This window comes from Canis aureus, chromosome 28, assembly GCF_053574225.1.
Source record: "Canis aureus isolate CA01 chromosome 28, VMU_Caureus_v.1.0, whole genome shotgun sequence".
NCBI lineage: Eukaryota > Metazoa > Chordata > Mammalia > Carnivora > Canidae > Canis > Canis aureus.
The window spans coordinates 37,643,314-37,662,906 of NC_135638.1; the positions used below are offsets into that span (position 1 = coordinate 37,643,314).

At 39.0% G+C, this 19,593-nt stretch overlaps 1 long non-coding RNA gene across 8 annotated transcripts in view; it reads left to right on the forward strand.

The window, feature by feature from the left end:
• Positions 1-19,593, forward strand: part of LOC144300662 (uncharacterized) — a 185,406-nt gene that overhangs the window by 16,513 nt on the left and 149,300 nt on the right. Inside the window, exon 3 of one of the 8 annotated variants that reach the window (XR_013367435.1) lies at positions 8,537-8,602. The exons of the other annotated variants lie outside the window; for them this stretch is intronic. This is a non-coding gene — a long non-coding RNA (uncharacterized LOC144300662). The remainder of the gene's footprint in view (positions 1-8,536; positions 8,603-19,593) is intronic. 8 annotated transcript variants of the gene reach the window in all.

A 19,593-nucleotide genomic window follows, 5' to 3' on the forward strand; every position in this document is an offset into this window, starting at 1 on the left:
TAAGAAAAATTTAAGAAATCAAGAAATCAGGAAATCAGGAGAATGAGAGAAGGCTCTGAGTGGGTGTTTTGGCCACAGGAAGGGGGCCCTGACACCTGCTGGGAGAGAAGGGAAGTAGCGTTGGCCAGCTGGCCAGGGAGGACACCAAAGACAAACTTTGCCTAGTTCACAATAGGCAAAAGGCTGGTCCTGGGTACACACAACATCTTTTATAAATAAAACTGTTTTATTCATGGTGAACCAGAGAGAGGAAGAAACAACAGGTGCTAAAGATGAATAGACTGTTAGCCCATTTACTGATTGGAAACCAATCCTAGATTTTGCTTCTTCCTGTTCTATCAAGTGGCCTCGGCCCGAGTGTAATTTTTACTTTTTAGTACTGTTAACACCTGTGGCCTTTGGACCTAATGTTTATGACAGATGGGCCAGGCTGTGCTTGCACCGTAGCTCTCCATGCCACTGTCAGCTATGGCATAGGCCCAGTGGGCATGTGTGCTGGGAAAGGCCCATGTCTGCATCCATTGTTCAGCTGCTGTCCTCAAAGTCTAGTATTCCCTGGTTGAGTCCACTTATTGAGCATCACTTCTCTTTCTTGCCAGGTCATTGTCCCTCAAAATATATTTCTTGATGGCAAACAAATCAATGGGGGTGGGCACATTCACCTCAAATGTCAGAACTGGAAACATTTCCACTATGTTTTTGATCTCTTTCTTTATAGCTATTATTTTAATTTCTGGATTATTTTTGTTCTTCCCTTTAATGAAAGTCTAAATGCACCTGGTATGCTGCCATATGGGAGGGGAGCCTTTTCTTTCTTGAAAGATAGAGTGCTGTGTGTGTAAACAGTGCACTTTGGACTTTCATAGGGAGATTCACCTATGAATGGCTTCTTTGGTTGGCTTCTTTGGTATTCTTCCTAACAGATCGGTAAGTCATAGGTTGGGACAAAGTAAATGTTTACCTAATGGACATGGAGATAGTAATGAAGGCAGGTGTCTCACCTTGAAGCTGTTAGCCTGAAGAAATAGACCAGATGTCATGTTCAAACATCCTTTCCTTTATCCTAACTTCTTTGCAAAGCATCATGCTTTCAGGGGGAAAGGGACTCATTTTTATAACCATCAATTATTTTTTCCTAGAATGGCATACTGTTATTTAGTACCTGTCTCTAGTCAACCAGAAGAGAACATTCTATTTGGACAAGAGAGGAAAGTAGTAAAATATGTCTATTTATCTACTACCACACCATAGGAAAGTTGGCACAGAACCAGCTTTGACAACTTTGCTGCATGGCCTCCTCACTCAGTGTGCACATGCACCTGAAGGGCAGAAGATAGGGCTCTCCAGGGGCCAACAGATTTTCATTCCCACACTGTGACTTTCTAGACACATGACACAAGGGAACTTCCCTTCTCTGTGCCTAAGATGGAAGGAGTTCATGTATGTAAAGCACATAGCAAGTGCTCAAAGCCTTTAGAGGGACAGATGGCAGTGGTGTTTGTAAGGATGTATATTGATGCCACTGAAGATGATTGGGTATCTTATTCCTGAACCCTTGATTTCTCCTTTTAGAGCATCATAACATTCTGTCACTCAAGACTTTCTCTAGTCCATTTCTGGAATATGTTACCATGCGTCTAAGAAAAAAGCAACTTCTGTTTATAGGTTCACTGGGCTCTCTGATGCCACTTTCTTCCTTTTGGTGACTTCATCATGTGCCACTAGAACCTCCTAACAGAACATGATCTGGATGCTCCCTTGTTAGAGCCCTGAGTACTTCTCATTTTATCTCAGTGGATATTGGCATACTTTGTTGAAGCCTTCAAAGCCAGGCTGGGACCCATGTCCACCTCAACTCTAGCCTCCTGGCTTCCTCTTTACCACCTACCTCTCTGATTTGTACTCAGGGCTTCCAGCCTCACACTTTTTTGGGGCCCATTCCTCCATCTTCTCTAGATACCCAGCACCCAGCACTGGTGACTCTGTGGCCTTTAGGTTTTATTCAAGGTCATCTTTTGAGAAAGGCGTTCCCTGACCTGACCATGCAAGTAGATCTCCCTGTTCTTCTTTGTCTGTCTTACCTTCTTAACATCTTTCCTCTCAAACACCAATTGCTACCCTTCCTTGTGCCAGAAAGTGCTATGCAAAATCACCAGTAATACCACAGGGCTTATGGGAGAAGGAGTCAGAGCACAATACTCAAGACTGTCAGTGACACATCAAAAAGAAGATAGATCCAAATAAAAATGCTAGCCTACTTTACACATGTTAAATGGTTAAGCAACATGAGTAATGCCATAAGCATGATGGTGCTTTGCCACTTGGAGATCGATGAATGCTTGTGGAAGTGGAGCTGGAGGTCTGTGTAAGGTTTGTGTGTCGTTGCCAAGTGGTGGAAGGAGGTAGTCTGATGCAGAAGGGAAATGTGATGTTAGTTGTGGGTGGCAACTCCTAAACAGAGGGAGACTGAGAGGACATGTAGATAATCAAGGCCTGGGAATGTGCTTTTGTTCTCCTGGTTGGCCTGGCTCAGCTGTGGGCCACTTTTCTACACTCAGTGTTCTTTGCACATAATATTGCCCATAAGCAAATCAAATAGCTCCCTGTATATCAATCACATGGGAACAAACTCACATGGGAACAAACTCACACTTTCCAAACAAGCACTATAGCAAAAAGATTGTACCTGCAGTGATTATATTTTTTTGAGTTAGTTCCTCTGTCTCCCCCTCAAGACTGTTCTCTCCTTGAAGGCAGACCCTGTGCCAGCTGTACAATAGGGCCTGGCATCGGGGAGGGGCCAGTGATTGTAAATGAAGCGACGATGTGAATGTCAGTTGCTGATTAAGCTGATTAAAGACAGTAAGTTATTGTTAGTTACTGATAGTGATACTTTTACTATAGAAGTGACCTATGTTCACCAACCTAGGTTTTCCTTTTATAAAACGATATAGAATATTTTTGGTTGTCAAAATATCTACCTACACATCTCTGGCAAACAAGTCAATATAATAATTTCTCTGCTAGTATCATGGTACAACTGCTAAAAACATACATTTTCTATCCCTATTACAACACTAGCCTGAGAAAAATTAGCATTTTATACATCCTTAAAAAGTGGAATCATGAAGATAAAGAAAAGAAATTTTTGTTTTTGGACAAGCCACCTTCTCCACAAAATATACCTATAAAAATAAGATAGTCTTTTAGGGAAAGGATTTCAAAACAAAGCACAAAAAGACAAATTCTTTAAGAGAAAGAATTGCCCAGGGCATCAGAGATAATGATTTTGAATTTTGCTTAACTTCACATCTAGGGGAATGCTGTAGTAGGACTAGCGTGTTGGTACTGGTGACTAGCTGGTATTTAAGATGCTTTTACATAAACAAAAGTCACTGGAACTCTTAAAGACAGAAGAAAAGAGAGAAGGTGCTAAAGATAACGTGGCTGATAGATCTGAAAGATGATACTTTTCAGATAATATCTACCATTAGTGGAGTTTTCAAAATCTTTGAACTTGCTCAGTTTAGAGATAGAAGGCAAAAAGAGAAAAAGGAAGAAAGAGGGAAGGAAAAAAAGGAAGAAAGGCAGGAAGGAAAGAAGGAAGACATCTGTAAACCTAATATAACTTCTTGTGGAATAAAGGTGACATATTTAAACTAAATCTTTTAGTTTTTATTGAATATATTTTGAAACATAAATTATAGACATATTTTTAAAAAGTTATTTGAATTATATTAGTTGAATGACAAAAACATCTATCTTTCATAGTTTTTTTGTGGGTTTGTGGAACCAAAAGGATATAGAATGGTGAGAGTATATGCTGTCACCTGGAGACATTGTGCTTATTTTGCATACTCTAAAGTAGTCAGTATGGCAGGGCAGTTGAACACACATTTTGTATAACTGTTTTTGCTTTTTAATTTTTTCAACTACCACTGTATAATATAAATTCTAGCAGGCATTGAGCATACTTTTTAAAAATAATTTTTAATGCCTGTGTGATATTTTGTGTTATTCTATTTAACCAATCTCCTATTGTTGGGTGGATAGTTCCATTATCTATAGTTGTTCTGGACAAAGTTACTAGGTCAGGGGATGTGTTGAATGAGGAGGATTTGAGGCACAGAAGAGACACTGACATTTGTAAGGGCCCTTTCCTAAGGACATGGCAGAGAGTGACAGAGTTTCCTAATTTAAGTGTGGAACTCTCTACTGCGGCACCCTGGACAGGAGCCCGCCAGCCTCTCCCAGAATACTTTCAACTACTGGGACTGTTGTATTCCTCACTGAAATACATGCAGAATGATTACATATTTTCTTCACTGCATTTGCTTTGGGGAGAAGTACTGTCAACACACGAGCTAGAAAACACCCCAATTTTCTCCATCTGTTTACGATTGCATTAAGTGAGAGGGCTCAGGGAGCAGGAGAAGGCCTGGCAGAGAGGGAGCAAGTAGAGTGAGAGACCAGGGATTCAATCTGAGATCTTGTATGTGTACTTTGCAGTAGGGTTTGCCCTCCCTTCTTGGGTAGTTATGCCTGTGTTTGTGCTGGATATCACAGATGCAGAGCAGTAGCAGTTAGGTATGGATTTCTTTGCCATAGTGGGAGTTTATCAGGAAACCACTATATCCCTGCCTGCTTCCACCTACTTTATATTTTGTCTTTCCAGTTTAATCTGGCCAATCAAAGTCCTAGATCTAAATTATTCTCCCGTTAAACCCTCTGATTCTCACGTTTCTATCATGAAACGGGAAGAGGATTATTGGAAGGATTAAATGAAACAATTTATGGGGCGCCTGAGTGAAGCAGTTGGTTAAGCATCTGACTCTTGGTTTTGGCTCAGGTTGTGATCTCAGCACTGTGAGACGAGCCCAGAGTAGAGCTCTGTGCTCAGCTCCAGGTCAGCTTGAGACTCTCTCTCTCTCTCTCCCTTTGCTCCTCCCCCTGCGCTCTCTCTCCCTTTCTCTCTCTCTAAAACAAATAAATAAATCTTTAAAAAAATAAATGAAACAATTTATATGGAAGTACTAGTCAATGTAAGGTATTAGTTAGCACTAGTAACCTGAAGTTTCTTTCCAAATGAATTAACTAACTCTAAGGGCAATTTCTTTCATATTTTCCAATGATTCCAAGCGTATTCACTGATGTTCTGTTATGTTCACAGCACTGAAGATATCCAGAGTGGCTTGTGATATGATTTTCACTTTTAAGGGATGTAGTGATGTTGATAGACAAACACACACACACAAACACACACACACACACACAACCAAGGTGCATGGCAGAAATTGTGAAGTTTTACAAGAGGGGCACGAGTGTGCGAACTAAAACAAAAGCGATTTAAATTACATTTGCATAAAGGCAGCTCTGAGAAGCCTCCATTGAAGAAGGAGTTTTAAATCACTGAGGAATATGTAAGCTTTTGGACAGAATATTAGAAGGGCAGAGGGGTGGAGTGTCATTGTAGATTGGAGAGATGATTTGAATTAAGGTGTGTAGCTATGAGAGTGCTGGCCTGGTCAAGGAATATCAATTAGGCTGTGGTGTGTGTGTGTGTGTGTGTGTGTGTGTGTGTGTTGGGACAGTGGGCAAAATGGGGAAGAAGGAAAGAAATGGGGGAGAATTGGTAGGATATGAAGTTGGGAAGGGAGTCTAGAGCCGGATTGGGGGAATTCCTTGACTGCCTTGCTCCTGCAAATCTCCTGTAAGTTGTCCATTAAAATACTAGACATAATAGTCATAACATCTAGGAGGCATTTAGGGATTCTGCTGCTAAAATAAAATCTTTGATTGCTACAAAAAATAACCATGATGGGACATTAATTTCTAGGAAATATAAATAATAATTATGCCAATATGTATAGTTTTCAACACACTATCTACTTATGTTTTGAGAATTTCAACCCTGATTTATAGACTTGACATATCCTAAAGGTGGAATGTGTTAATCATATTCTGAGTATAGCATAAAGGATCATTTCGGTTGTAAATAGTGTTTAAAAGTCAAAAATCATCAGCGTGAGAACTGCCAACTATGTTGTTTCAGATCTTTTTGTTTGTTGAATACATACTTAGCAGAACACAGGGGTTAACTTTTAAAATATTTCTTTCCATCTATTCTTGGAGAAAGCAAGGCAAAGATGTGGGAACGATGATCGAATCCTCCCCCCTCCTTTTTTTTAAACCACAAACAGGACAGCACATTTAGACTCACACTGCCTGTTTATCTTTCTAATACAGTCAAGTTCATTTGAAGGCTGGATTCTGAAATAGAAGTCTCCCTTTGAGCTTACTCTTCCCTTCGAGTTTCAAAATATAAAAGATCAAGTGCCTGCTTCTGGTTTGGTGGTGGAAAAAGAGAACACAGGCTTTACCAGGGGAGGGTTTACTGGAAAGCATGTACTTAGTGTTTCCAGACAAGCTATCTGTGCCTCTTCATGGGAAGCTGGCTGCTCACTCCCAGAATGTGCCCATCCCTGGGGCTGTGTCCCCTGCGGCCACATCTCCCCATGGCTCTGTACTCTGTGTGTCACGGTCTGAGGAGGTATGAGTTTCTGTTTCATGAAGCACAGGAAATACTACTTCCTACTACTTTCCCCAAATAATCTAAATAAATTTTCTTGGAGGAGGATCTCTTTCTGCTTCTCACCCTTAGGAGTGACTAGACTCATCCTGGAGGATTACTCTTGCTTCATGTGAAAATTTCCCCCTCTGCTTTTCTTTCCTTTCATCTCTGTTTTTTCTCTTGATGTCTTTTGGACAAGATGTTTTGTGTCTCAGTGATTCCAAGCACACAAGCTGTTCTGCCATACAAAAAATAAAAATAAAAAAATAAAATGCCTCGAAACACTACAAAGTAAATCACTCGCCTTCAAGATTAAGCTAAAATGTTTCCTTGAGCTTCATGCTTCATGTCTGAACATCCCACCACTTAACTAGATGATAACGGAGTGTTTTTATTTTGTTGTTACTTCTCGTTTTTTTTTGTGGGTGGTTGTTTATTTTTATTTTTATTTATTTATTTTTTTTGCCAGTAAACCATATCTGTACTAAACCAGGGCCACCTTTCAGTGAGAATGGGGCAGGAGGCTGCCCTCTGCCATCCAAACATGCCTCTAGCCCTATTTATTTATGAGAAGCTTTGTACTGGATACAAACTGCTGTAAATGGTATCCAGCTTTGTGGACGACATCACACGGTCCCGGTAATCTGATAGAAGGCTTTAAATGGATGGGCAGCTCTGCCAGTTTTGGGTGCCAGAAGGTTTTGGGCTTTGAAAGAAAGAAACAACAAATGAACCCAGAATCAGAATCTCTAACTACTATTTAATCACAACACCCTAGAAAACATGCAAAGTTTTACCAGAGATGCCTATTGTAGACCTATAACTTTTTTTGTATTAAAAAAATGCAGCATATCGCCCTCAAAGCTTACTTGGCATGTTCACAATATATTCTTTTAAATTTCATGAATATTTTTTTGTGAAGAAGTCAGGATTAATGAGGAGTTTGGACACAACCAGTCTGCATCGTTTGCTTTGAATATAGCATTCCCCGTTTGGAAGGCAGTGAGAGAGAGATTTAAGAAAATGCTTACAGGTCGGCCTCAGATGGGAGAATGCTAGTCCTGATTAGCAAGAACATGTACTAATAACACTCAGTGCTCAATATTAATTGATTACGTTCCAGGATCTGGTACAATCTGCCCGGCAGAGTATGATAATTATTAACGGAATGAGTTATTATGTTGTAGTTATGAGATGAATCCAAGAATCTCTGCTTTTAGGGGATGGCACAAGACATGGCCAGATTAGAATATGTATAGTATGTACTAAAGTAGGTTGCATGAGAGGCTGTTTTGATAGAAATAAGTCCATTGTAAACTTCTTTAATAATCATGAAGTCTTTGAGAACCCTTGAAAAATAGGTGGTAAAAATCAAGATACCTCTATTGGAGAAGTTTCTGTCTAGACTGGGAAGCAAAGCCACACAGAACAAAACAGGGGGAAACATAAAAAAATTCAGAAATAAGTTCTGGGGGCAGTGGTTGAGTGACTGCCTTTGGCTCAGGTCATGTTCCGGGGGTCCTGGGATCAAGTCCTGCATCTGGCTCCTTGCAGGGAGTCTGCTTCTGTCTCTGCCTCTCTCTCTGTGTCTCTCATGAATAAATAAATAAAATCTTAAAAAAAAAGAAATAAATTCTGTGTGCAGCATACCAACTGTCTCTGTTGCAGGGAAGAGGTCTGGAGCCATCTGATAAGAGATTATGAAGAGGTAGGATGACTTCCATCCCTGGATAGGAGCTATACACAGGTTTCCAAAATTAATGTGATGTGTACTGATTCCTAATTTGTGAGCAGCTTGCACAGCTTCTCTACTTTTTAGCCCAACTACTGAACACTCCTGAATTGCTAGCTAAAGACAATTAGATTTCAGTTATCAGGAAAATTAGGAGGCAGTAAATTCCATGTGACTTCATAAAGTCATCTCCAATATTGACCTCATTTGCAGCCTGCTTCTTCTCTTAACAGTTGTTCTATATCTGATTGCGAGAAAATACCAGACGGAGAGATGGAGTTTGAGGAGTGGCCTTGCCAGTGAGTATTCGCAGAACCCTACCCCCACAGGCCTGGGTCACAGACTGCCCTTTCTCTACATGACACTCTTTGTACACAGAAATGCATGAATTCATTCACTGATCCAGTCAATAGATATTGATTGAATATTTATTCCCTATTGATTGTAGATGCTGAGAACCATACTTATGTCCTGCTTTATTGCCAGATCTGTGACAGGAAATCAGTTTCTTTTTTTTAAATAAATGAGTTTAGGCATTGGTATATCCATACTTGTCAGGTTCTTCTGGCTGACTTTAGATGATATAGCATATGGAAAGATATTTCTAACCCTGAGATTGGGATTCACCTCTAATGTTTTCGACAAAGATAGAAAAAAGAATACATAAGCAGAGTTAGAAAAAGGTCCCAGATGCATTCTTCTCTGTGGATCAATGCAACATCCTTCTACAGTGCTGCATATAGAATACCTGTGTGTACCTATTAGTATAAGTTCAGATCAGTATTAGATGTTATTTTTCCTTTAAAGGACAATGTATGGATGGCATTACTTGGTGTGGCAACATTTGATGTAAAGTGAAATTTATAATGAGAATAAACACACGTAATACAAGAACTGTGACACAATGAAACGCATGATGAAAAACAAAATGATTGCAGCAGTTTATGGTTATGCCATTGCACTTACATTGGGCATGTAACATAGGCTGGCTTTGCTTGTCATTATGATGTCATTATGATGTTTGATGCTACCTTCATGACAGTGAAGTAAGAATGTCTGGTACATTCAATATTTGAGTAACACTTTGCGTTAAAAATTATTGGGAGAATAGCACTTTAATCCAAGTTCTGACTCAATCTTACAGTCTAAAAGTGTTCAGATTAAGTAGTTCACTAGATCAATAATGGCACAAAAGTGTTTCACCCTCCACAATGTTTGAAATACTTTGCTCAGATAGTGTATATGTGTATATATATGATATATATTATATGATTACGTATGATATATATAATAGCATAGAAGCCTCCTATAAATACATACTTATATACTCAAATAATAGATAAAAATGTAAATATTTATATAAATATGTAATTTATGCATAATATATAAAAATATATTTTAAAGGACTCCTAGAAGTGTTCCACAGATTCTTTAATGGGAAAAACACTTTGAGTAGTGACATCTTCAAGTTGGCTACTGTCAGCTTTTATTAATAATTCAAAAAATTTTTTAGTTTTAGAAAGGATAGAGAGAATGTGTGAGCGAGGGGAAGGGCAAAAGGAGAGGGAGAGAGGGAATCATATGGAGCCCAATGCGGGGCTTGATCTCATGCCTCTGAGATCATGACCTGAGCTGAAATCAAAAGTCCTACATTCAACTGACTGACCCACCCAGAAACCACTTAATATTAGTTTTAATAACAAAGCTCAGAGTCTCCCACTATACTTATTACACAGATTGTTTGGAAGTAATAAGATACTTAAGATAGGATTTAAATCTACTACATAACTGAAGATCTCCTTTAAAAAAAATGGATGCCTACTCTCCTGGCTAAACCAGGGAAATAATGCAGAGAATATAAAAAAATTGTTATTCTCAACACACATGCACCTTGCTTTTGGGTTTAACATTGACATTCGTTGTCAGTAACTGATGCCCTTTGTAGCATAAATAGTTCATGGCTCTTTCTAAGGTTGAATTTCCCTAATGAATCACAACAGAAAATTTTGTCCTTTCTCTAATTCATCTAGATTTCCCTCCCCACCATGTTAATTCATAAGACAGTAACTAAACTAAATATCCTGATTTATCAGTTACTACATATATTTAGAATCATGAGGTTGTGTTTCAATAACTAAGTTTCAAGTAGAGGCACTATAAACAACACTGAAAAAACATTCTCAAAACTAGGTGTCCTATGGGTATTTTATTGATTCTTATTTGAACGTCTATGGCCAGTGTTTAGTTTAGGTAATTAAGTTAAGTTTTAAGCTAAGTTAAGTTAACTTAACTTAAGTTAAAATATTTTAACCATGTTATATGCAGCAATATTTTGTGTGATCTTGATCATTCACTTTTTCTATGTGTTAAAGATTTGAAATGTATTTCTGGTATGGTAACGGTGCTTCTTTGGCCTGTCTTAAGTGTAAAGGCATTCTTGTTAGACGTATCTATGGTCATAAGAGGTTATCAGTGCTTACCCCAGATGAACTATCAGTTCGGGTATATGGTTCCATATTTAGCTGCATTTCAAGTACTTAATAAGGACTAAAATTCCTGAACCCATTAAAGCTCAATTTGACTGAGATTATATTTATGGAGGTATTATGGAAGGTTAGGCCATCCATCCATTTCCTTAGAATTAGATCATTTAACCACAGATTTAGCCAGATCAATGATGAAGCTGCCACACAGACCCCATCAGTATGATGAGCCAGACTCTTCTGGGTACCTGTGATTCATGATAAGCAAAACAGACAAAAACTATTCCCTCAAGGAGCTTGACATCCAGTGCAGGGAAATACCATAATTAATAAAAATAACAAATGAGTAGTAAATCACACAGTATTTTAGAAGATGATGAGAACTGTTGATAAAAAAGAAAGAGTAGAGCAGGTAAAGAAGGTCAAGAGCACAGGGGGCTAGTGAAAACAGTTTGCAGCAAAGAATGGAAATTGGTGTCAGCTCTGTAGGGGAAGGAAGATCTGAACAAAGACTTGAAGGAGGTGAGAGGATTAGCCAAGTGAAGGAAAGCCAAGTGAAGGAAGCCAAGTGAAGGAAAGAGAGCAAAGAAAAGCCACGTGGAGGAGTGAGTCCAGTGTGTTGAAGTAAGGAATCCATTGCATTGAGCTGTATGTGTAGGTAAAGTGGAAGAAGAGAAGGTCAGAAAAATAGCAAGTGACAGACCACCCAGAGCCTTAGAGGTCACTGTAAGTGCTTTGGGTTGTAATCTGAGTAAAACGGGCAACCATTGCAGGTTTTGGACAGATGCATTCTGACTTTGGTACAGAGAATTGATTGTAGGGGATGGGACAAGGGCAGATGCAAGGAAACCCACAATGAATAGGTTGGTGTCTTTCCTGAGGAGAGATGTGGTATTGGAAACTTAAGTGGTAGTGACAGAGCTGGTATAGGTGGCCAGAAACTGGATGTCCTCTGAAGGGAAAACCAGTAGGATTTCTTGAATATTAAAGGTGGGATGTGGGAAGCAGTAGATCCAAAACTTACTCCTAACTTTAGACTTGAACAATTAGTGGGTGAAATTGTCACTTCTTAAAATGGAAAATGCTGTGGGTAGAGCTCAGTTTGAATGTGTTTAACTTTTTTTAAAAATTTTTATTTATTTATGATAGTCACACACACACATTGAAAGAGAGAGAGAGAGAGAGAGAGAGGCAGAGACATAGGCAGAGGGAGAAGAAGGCTCCATGCACCGGGAGCCCGATGTGGGATTCAATCCCGGGTCTCCAGGATCACCAAACCGCTGCGCCACCCAGGGATCCCATGAATGTGTTGATTTAATATGTGTGTTAGGCATCCTAATGGCAATATCAAATAGGTAGTTGAGTCAGAAGTACAGGAGTGAAGTCTTGTCTGGAGAAGTGCATTTGGAAGCTATTGGTATACAGAGAGTATTTAAATCTGTGCCATCATTATGAGATTGAGGATAGAGAGAAAAGAGGACCAAGGGACATTTTTCTGGGAGCATTCTGCAGTAAAAGATTAAGGAAGCAGGAGGAACCAGAATGGGAAACTGGGAAGAAACAGTCAGTAACAAGGAAAACAAGAGAACGCATTGTTCTGGAAGCTACATGAAGAGTGTTGCCAACCAGGTAAGAGTAATAGCTGTATCAGATACTGCTTATCTTCCAGCGAGATGAGGACTGAGAATAGATCACATGAAGCAAATTGACATCATTGGTGGTCTTGGCAAGAGCAATTTCATCTGTGGCAAAAACCTTATAGGAGTGGATTTGAGAGAGAATGGAAGAGAAGGAGGTGAAACAGAATGGATATAAAAAGTGATTTGGAGTTTTGCTCAAAAAGGAGCAAAATAAAAGTGATGGCTTGTAGGGAAATTGGCATCAAGTGAAGATTTTCTTTTGTTTCGTTATTTTGGTTTTGAGATGAGAGAAATAAGACCAGATTTATGTACCATTGGAAGTGACCCAGCAGAGAGTGAAATAAGTCAGTCAGAGAAGAACAATCATCGTACAGTTTCACTCATATGCAGAATATAAGAACTAGTGAAAGGGACTATAAGGGAAAGGAGGGAAACTAAGTGAGGAAAAATTAGAGAGGAACACAAACCCCAAGAGACTCCTAACTCTGGGAAACAAACAAAGGGTTGTGGAAGGGGAGGTGGGTGGGGGAATGGGCTGATGGGCCCTAAGGAGGGCACTTGATGGGATGAACACTGGTTCGATGTTGGCAAATTGAATTTAAATTAAAAAACAAGGAAAAAAGGAAATGATCCAGCAGAGATTAAAAACAAATATGGAATATGAGAGAAAGAAAGAGAAAGAGAAAGAAAAATGTTCCTGAGTATGTGAGAGGGTATAGGATCAAGCTGACAAAGAGAGACATAGGCTTTTACAGGATCTGGAGAATTTATATATATTAACAAGAGGGGAGAGATGAGATGTTGTGGATGAGTGGACTCTGTGTGAGCTTACTGGGGTGACTGTAACGAAGTACCACAAACTGGGACAGAAAACAATGAAATTTTATTTTCTCATAGCTCTAGAGGTCAGAAGGCTGAAATCAAGGTGTCAGCAAGGTTAGTGATTTCTGGAGGGCTCTGGAGTGGGGGAGTCTGTTCTAAGCTTGTTTCCTAGCATCTGATGGTTGATAGCAATTCTTGGCCTTTGTTGGCTTATGGATGCACCACTTGATTCTCCGCCTCCATTGTCACATGGCAATCTCTCTGTGTTTCCTCTGTGTTTCTGTATCTCTTGTCTTCTTATAAGGACACTGGTCCTATTGGATTTAGGAACCCCCTTAAGGTAATATGATTTCATCTTAGCTTGAGCATACCTGCAAAGATCCTACTTCTAAACTAGGTCATTTTCATAGATTCTGGATAAACATGAATTTACAGTTTCTGGAGGTTCTATCTGGATTGTTCAGATTTTCTCAGTGAAGTAGAAAGCAAGGTTGTCAGCTGAGAGTGAGGTGGTCAGGGGGATATTTCAAAGACTGAGGCAGAAGATGAAAGCTGCAGACAGTCTAAGAGTATGAAGAGGGCATGCTCTGGGGAGAGCATGTAGTATACCTGCCACTGGAGGCCCCCAATACAGACGAGATTTGTATTCTTGAATTCAATGGAACCTAAGTCAACATGCTTGTGTGTGTTTCTTCAGTTATGTTCAGCTACATAGATGCATAGATCAAGTAAACACAGGGTTGAATTTAACTGAGGTGGTTTGTCAAACAGTTACAACACAGTGAGAAGAAGTCAGGAGAGTTGAGGGACTATCTAAAGGCTGTATTAAAGTAATTAACCCTGAGAATTAAATCAGAGAAAGAGAAGAATGAAGGTATCAAGATCATCAAGCTTTAATTTTTCATTAAGGCAAGACATCCCAGGAGTGCTGGAAGGTAAATGGGGTGAAGGATGTTGGAGGTGCTGGCATGTAGTGCTCAGAAAGCATTAGTCAGGAAATTACCTAATGTTGGGGGCGGGGCTCTGCTGGCTTTGACTCTGGGAGGGAGCACCTGAGGCAAAGTGAATAACACAACCTTTGGGAGGAGGATTCTAGAAACTGAGAGTCCAGAGGGTGGGAAGCATCATTTATACATGCGTTAAAATGACCTAAAATGAAGGCAATGGTCATAGTGACATGAAACCAGGAGCTAAAATCTTCTGGAAATGAGGGGAAATTATTGGAGTTGGTAGAAAACTGAAATCAAAGGTGGTGTGCAATATAACTGATACCAAGAGACTAAAAAAAATGTGGGCTTTTGGGAAGGGGGAGGGCTCTCATGGTCTGAAAGTGGTGGAAAGAAAGAGCAAGGAGGTCAGGTCAGTGGGTGATTCCTTAGCCTCCTTCCCATGTAAACAAAATCTTACATGGCTTTCCATTGAACAGAAGAGGCGAACATGGAACAACTTTGGTTACAGGTGGCAAAAGCTCCGAAACTCTGTCCGCCTGCTTTGGCTTCCGGCCCCAAGGCTCCACTGCAGAACCTCATGATCCAAAAATCATGCCACTCTGCTGAGGGAAGTTGAAGAATCAGCTCTGTGAAACTTTTCGTGATGCTTTTATTTATTTATTTATTTTCAGAAAAGTCAAATATACACTGTACAATAAATATGTACTCATCCCCCAGGTTTATAACCATAAACATTTTGCTATCTTTAGTTTACCTACTGCCTTTCTTTTGCCTTAATGCTGAAGAATTGTCATTGTACTTAATACACTTCAGTATGTATCCCAAGAAAAAATACATCGTCTCAGGTAATTATGGTGCCATTATCACACCTAAAGTCAACAATGATTCCTTGACAGCATCTATTGTCTTGGCCTCTTTTCAGTTATACCCCATGGATAGGATTTGACACAGCTTTGAAAGCATTCTTGTCATCCATGGAAGCCTATATGACTTCAGTGAATATATAGTGATAACTTGATGTCTAGTAATAATTAGATGGATTGGTTTGCATAAGCTAGTGTTTTAAGCTGATATTTATTGATCATTTTCTATATGCTAAGCATCATTCTCAGAACTTTTTAAAGATTAGCTCATTAAATTCTCTCATTTTGTTCCCTATTTCTGAGTTTAGGTAATGTTGGTCTTTTATTTTACATTCTCTTGACAATCACTAGAAATCCCTTTATCTTTTGATAGTACCCTACACCCCAACCCTGAATAGCAAAAGTCCTAGCCATCTCTTACAATAATCCTAAACTCGAAATCTAAGATGTAGTTCACCTTGAGCTTTAGGTCAAACAGATAACCAAGACTGTGTATGTAGGTGTGTGTGTGTCTGTCTGTAAAGACTGAGTAATTACACATGGTGAAGGGTACCTAGAGTCTGAGTTGGTATGATGAGATAAATATCCTTCTATTGGTAAGTACTGCCACATTATATTCCAGGGAAATACAGAGGAACCCTCCAGAACATTTTCAGGCAATTGTCTAAATAAACCAAGGAACAATTTTCATAAACATCATAAGGATGAATTTAGCCTTTGAGCAGGAATGGAGATTATTTTTATCTCACCTTCAATAGCCACACATTTAATGAGAAAGGGCATTAATATCTAGTTCAATTCATGTTGTATAACGGGAATCAATACACTTATATTTTTTATCTTTGGCTGAATTCCTTTCTTTCATTCTCTTTTTATGACATTTTAAATGTTGAATCGGGGATGAGCAGAATTCCATATTGTTTGCCATATGTATTAGTTATAGGTTTGGCATCTGTAATGGAGATTTATAAAAAACAGTGACTTAAACAAGATAGAAGTGTATTTCTCTCTCATTTAACTGTCTGGGCATAAGTAGGCTGGTATGTCATCAAAATCTGGATGACTTGAATCTTTCTCCTCTGTGTTTCCAAGGGTTTTGCTCTCATCAAAGTCCCAGATGGCTTACCAGGTCATTTGGCTTATCACATCTCAGTTAGCAGGAAGGGAAATATATGGGAAGGAGAGAGTATTCCTCTTCCCTTCAAGGGCATGACTGGGAAATAGTATACTTCACTTCCAGGCTTCTTCCCTTTGGCCAGAACTTCGCGACAGGGTCACAGCTAAATATAAGGGAGGTTAGAAAAGGAGTCTTTCCTGTGGGAGATCATGTACGTTAGGATTCAAGGATCCTAATATAATAGAAAAAGAAGAGAACTGATTTGAGGGACAGTCAGCAATCTCTGACACATTGTAGAAATATAACTCCTTTTTGTCAGATGCTGGGGGATATTAATATTAAAAAGTGTATATCTTTTACTATCAGGCAGAAATGGCTTTTGGTCACTAGAATATGTTTACCCTTTCTTGGTAAACAGTGGTCTCTGGGATGCAGTTGTCCAATAAAGGACTGCATTTTTGGCTCTTTTGTTACTGGGATGGTCAAATGACTATTTCTCAGCACAGAGTAAGATATGAGAGGAAGAGAAGTGTCTTCCACCTGGGCTGAGGCTGTACAAGCAGATGAGGAGGGGTTAGGCTCTAAGAGATGGTTGGGCCACAATTTGGAAGAAGCCTGGATCCTTGAATCACCATGTGGCAGTGAGCTGCCCACTGAGCAAGAACAATTCCATGGATGTTACACAAATAAAATCTAAATGTCCATTATGTTTTGGCATGACGTATTGGGAGTCCTTTAGTTAGCCTACCCTAATTAATACACTATTTCACTTTTCTTTCCCATTTGTTATTGACTCTCATAATCATTGTGCTGTGGAATGAAATGATCCACAAGAAAGAATTTTGATTTTTCTAAGCAGCTGGTGAACATTTTTGGGTTGTAACATTTCTCCAAATTTTGTTGTTATTCACAAATTCTCCATTTGTTTGTGAATTTTTGTTCTCTGTCAAAACATTTAAGACTATTTCCCATCTTTTAGAAATTGAACAGCAGTTTTTCTGACATTGCTTTTTCTGATGATAAATAGTTTTTTTTCTTCTATTTTTGCATGTTGGGATGCTTAATGGAAAAAAAAATCAAAGTGTGCACTGACAGGCAGGAATTCCATGTAACACTTGCTACAATATTTCCCACAAGAGATTGGTGTTGGAACTTATTCTTAGAGAACAAATAGCATGCATCTAGGAGACAATATTTAAATTCAAAGGGAAATACATAATCTGAGGTCTGGTAAAGAAACATACAAGACCTTATCTTAATGCTAAACTCCCAACTGAAAATGATGTTATAATTCTGTAGTAACATTAGCTCAGATATCTTGTCAATAAACTTAACTAGGCTACAATTTATACAAAGCCAGTCAAAATATTTCCAAAGTCAAGAAAACATTGCACTCACTTATCTTCCTCCTCCAGATCTGAATTCTGAGTTGAAGTTAAAATCGCAGACGATGGGAAAATGGAAGGAACGGTTCAAGCACTATATTTTAATGGTTATTCCCCTAATCCAAAGGGTACCAGTTCAATAAGATTTTTAAAGCTTGCTGGCTAATTTCATTAGTGATATTGAAAAAACAAAAGTCCAGGAGAGGAGTTCAGATACTAACTGGTCTCTAGGCTGTATAATCTTAAGCCATTGCCCCTCTTTTAAGATGCTCTACTTTGTTGGATTCTCTAATGTTTTTGACAACTACAGTGTAATTAATACAATGTTCAACACACAAATTTCCTGGAAGGAAAATTACAGTATGTATCAATGACCTTTATATATTATGCCCTTTGATCTAGTAGTGATTATAATTTTTTAACATCTCTCCTAAGGATATTAATCAGTTTATTCAATCCATATTTATTGAGGTTCACTACTTTCCAGGCACGTTTTCTGGTCTTGGGAATATAGTATAATGAATGATATTAAGTCTCTGTCATCATGTGGTTTACTTTTTAACGGTAAACAAATCAATAACTAAATACAAACAATAAGATAACATCAGGTAATATTAAATTCAGTGGGGAAAACAAAAGGAGAGTAAGGAAATAGCCAGTGATGGAGTTGGGCAGAGGTACACTTTAGTTTATTAAGGGATGGCAAAGGCTTCTTTTAGGAAGTGGCTTGAGCAGTGAAATAAAGTAAGGAGACAAGTCCTGTTGCATATCATTGGGTGAATATTCCAGGCAGAAGGAACAGCAAGTACAAAGGTCCTAAAAGAAAAGGAACAAGACTTTCAGGAATAGTAGCAGGAAGTCTAGCGTGATTGCAGTAGGAAACGAGATTGGAAAGAGAGAAAGAGTCATGTCCCGTCAGGCCTTCTGGGCCAAGGTAAGGACTGTCGGCATTGTTATAAGTGGTTGAAGGGCCATTGAAGAGTTTTGAGGAGAGGGGATACACATGGCAGGATTTATGTTTTACAAAGATCAAGGTGTTCACTGTAGAGAGGAACATTCATGTACGGGCCACATCAAAACAGGGAGCCAGTGAGGAGACCATGTAGTTCTTCAAGCCAGAGAAGTAGAAGCTTGGGAAGGGTATGGGGAGCAAAGGTGGTGAGGCACCTGTGGGGGTTGTGGAACAGATGGACTATGAGCTAGCCTTCCAAGTGCAGAACCTGTTGTGATTAAGGTCCAGGAAGCAGAGTCCTAGAGTTCAAATCCTCCCTTGACCTCCTAGGAATGGAGGGATTCTAGACAAATTCTGTACCCTTTCTTTTTTTTTTTTTTAAATGATTTTTTTAATTTTTAATTTTTATTTATTTATGATAGTCACACACACAGAGAGAGAGAGAGGTAGAGACACAGGCAGAGGGAGAAGCAGGCTCCATGCACCGGGAGCCCGACGTGGGATTCGATCCTGGGTCTTCAGGATCATGCCTTGGGCCAAAGGCAGGCGCCAAACCACTGCGCCACCTAGGGATCCCTTCTGTACCCTTTCTGAGTCTTATTTACCTCAGGTGAAAAATAAAAACAATGGTAATTATTTCAAAGGCTATTAGATGTCTAATGCGATAATTCATAAAACCCACTTAAAACTGTGTTTGGCACTTATAAATATCTGTGTATTATCTTTACTAATCTGTTACAGTAAAGAATCTAAAATAAAAAACAGTTTCTGCCTATAAAAGAATCATGTGCTATAAGAAGAGTTACTATTATATAGTTTAGAACACTTTAGTCATAATTTTTTGGAATTATTTTTGCCAGGAATATATCCATTTCTTTGCTTCTGTTTAGAGCAGATTTCTAACTTAATTGTTGGTTATATTTATATTTATTGCTATGCTTATATTTATATTTATAATCCTAACCCAGTCCTTGATTTTTATTATAAGGAGGTAAACGTGTCCTCCAGTTTGAGACTAGTTTGTAATGAGTAAGTGTACAGAATCAGGCTGCAGAATCTGGGCTCTTGCTCCAGCCTC